The sequence below is a fragment of the Elephantulus edwardii genome, unplaced genomic scaffold (genome assembly GCF_000299155.1).
Source record: "Elephantulus edwardii isolate Elephantulus edwardi_28Jun2011 unplaced genomic scaffold, EleEdw1.0 scaffold00168, whole genome shotgun sequence".
In the NCBI taxonomy this organism is placed as follows: domain Eukaryota; kingdom Metazoa; phylum Chordata; class Mammalia; order Macroscelidea; family Macroscelididae; genus Elephantulus; species Elephantulus edwardii.
In genome coordinates, this window is record NW_006399918.1 from 2,746,338 (window position 1) to 2,749,096 (window position 2,759).

Genomic DNA, 2,759 nt, shown 5'->3' on the forward strand with positions numbered 1-2,759 from the left:
TTTATCTCATTCTGTATTAAACAAATTAGGTAATTTATAATCCAAAATCAAACAAAAATAATTCTCAAAACCTCAATGGAAACAAAAATATATAGTCACCTTCTAAAGTACAAACCTTGGAATTCTAGTCCTCTATAAGTCATGGTCAACTCAATGGCAAATAACAACAAGAGCAACATTGGCATAGAACAGGACAAAGTTGAGATCCGTCTGTTCGGAAAGTTGCTATAAGTCACACTTGATTCAATGTTACCTCACAAAAACAGCAAGGCAGTTCCACTCTTTATTTATTTCAAGTCCTCTGCACTATGACTACAGAACATTACTGGAATATTATCTATTGTTATTTTTGTTGTCAGGTGCCGTGGAGTCACCTGTGACTCATAGCAACACTACATATAGCAGCTCTGAAGCCTGTTCTATTTTGAGCCAGTCTCATGGACTCTGATATATCTACCCCATTATCCCAGTCATTATGTCTATCCAATTCATCCGGGGTCTTCTTCTCCTGAGCTGTCCCTCTACCCTTCCCAAATATGATGTCTTTCTCCAAGGACCAGTCCCTTCTGGTCATGTGTCTAAAGTATGTGAGATAGAGCTTCAAAATCCTAGTTTCCAAGGAGAAATTTGGTTTCACCCTCTCCAAGACAGATCTGTTTGTTCTCTTGTCAGGCCATAGTATGTTCAGTACTCATCTCCAGCACTGCAACTCAAATTGATTCTTCTTCTGTCATCCTTAGTCATTGCCCAGCCCCCTAATACATAGAAAGTGCTTGTAAAGACCAAGGCCTAGTTCATACACCCTTTAGTCTCTAGACTGACACTGTTGCTTCTTAGTACTCTGAAGAGGTCCCTGACAGCAGATTTTCCCAGCTCAATTCAATTTTTGAGATCCTTACTACTGTACCAAGACTGGTGATTGAGGAGACAAGCAAGCTGTTAACTATTAATAACCTCAATCTCTTCCCCATCTATCATGGTGCTGCCAATTGGCCCAGTGGTAAGAATCTTTATCTTCTTCATGTTGAACTTTAATCTTTATTAGAGGTTACAGTACTTGACCTTCTGCAGCAACACTTCAGGTCCTCCTCAGTTTTAGCAAGCAAGGTTGGGTCATCTGCTTAACATAGACTGTTGATGAGTCTTCCTCTAATCCTATGCTACATTTCCCCTGATAAAGTCCAGCCTCCCAGATGATCTGTTCTGTGTATAGACTGAAAAGGTATGGAGACTGGATACATTCCCTGACACACTTCTTTCCTGATTTTTAAGTATGTCATGTCTCCCTACTCTATTCTGAGAACTGCTTCTTTGTCCAAGTATAGGTTTCACATGAGTACAATCAAACATTCTGGCATTCCCATTTTCCCTAAGGTTAGCCACAATGTGTCATGATCCACACAATCAAATGTCTTTGCATAGTCAATAAAACACAGACATTCCTCTAGTACTATTTGCTTTCAGCCACATCTATCTGGCATTGGCAATAAAATCTCTAGTCTCATGACCTCTTCTAAACACAGCTTGTCTACCTGGTAGTTCTTTTTCAATGTTCCGTTCCAGTCATTTTTGGATACTCTTCAGCAGGATTTTGCTCTCTTGTGGTATTAGCAATATCATTTGATTGTTTCCAAACTCTGTCTGGTTACCTTTTTTTTTGTAATAAACATGGATCTACTGAAGTCATATTTCCCCATTTCTCAGAATTTGTATCATTTCTCTCTGTGTGCTGTTTATTTTGAGGAACAATTAAGATAATGTATATTAGGAAGTAATATTTTGTTCTTTGTTTGGTTGTACAAAACAATACTGATATATTCTGACTTCTAAGATCACTTTGAATCTGAATTAACTTGATGACTGTGGGGTTTTGTTTTAAAGTGATCAACAATTATTCACTTACTAAGACTTTGTGGGGAAAAAAAAAGAAAAAAGGAAAAAACAAAATAAAACAAAACACATCACCACCACAAACTATTCAACCACAAATAAAGTCCCTGACAGTGAAAACAGAAAATTTCACAATAATAACGCAGAGAATTAGAAACACTTGGGTGATTTTTATCCACCTAAACATGGAAAAAGTCATCAGGTTTACAGAAGGTAAAGACATCAGAGTTGCAGAAGTTTCACTGTGGTAAAAAGTATATGTGGAATAATTTGAGGTTTTAATGTGTTATAGAAACATGAAAATAATCGAAGACATTATATGACTCAGAATTAATCTCCAGATGTTGTCAATAATTTCTGAGGGCAGAAAAACTTTTTAATCACATCCTTCATGTCCTTGTTTCTCAGATTATAAACAATAGGATTGAAATATGGAGCAAGGACAGTAAGCATTAGTGAAACGGCTGTGTCCAAAACTGGTGGATAAGTGGCATCGAAACACAAATACATGAGAGATGCAACTGTCAAAGAAAATTTTGAAGGCAGTGAGATGGCCTGCACAAGTAGAAAAGACTTTTGCTGACCCCCAGCAAAGGAAGTCCCATGAATCATGATGAAGATTCTTATATAGGATAGAGCAATGATTAAGACAATAGTGATGATGGTCACAGTGTGAATCACATCCTCACTTAGAGCCATGGAAGTGCCCATACAGGCTAGGTTTAACACAGGGAACAAGTCACAGAAGACCCGATGGATCTGTTTGTGCTCACAAAAGGGTATCGCGGCTTTGTTTACAATAGCAAGGAGTTGGAAACAACCTAAATGCCCATCAACAAACGAATGGGTAGAGAAGCTGTGGTATATTC

The 2,759-nt window shown here is 37.8% G+C and overlaps 1 pseudogene; it reads right to left on the minus strand.

Annotated features, from left to right (window-relative positions):
• Positions 1 to 2,220: 2,220 nt before the first annotated feature.
• LOC102866387 overlaps positions 2,221 to 2,759 on the minus strand; it is an 8,513-nt pseudogene continuing 7,974 nt past the window's right edge.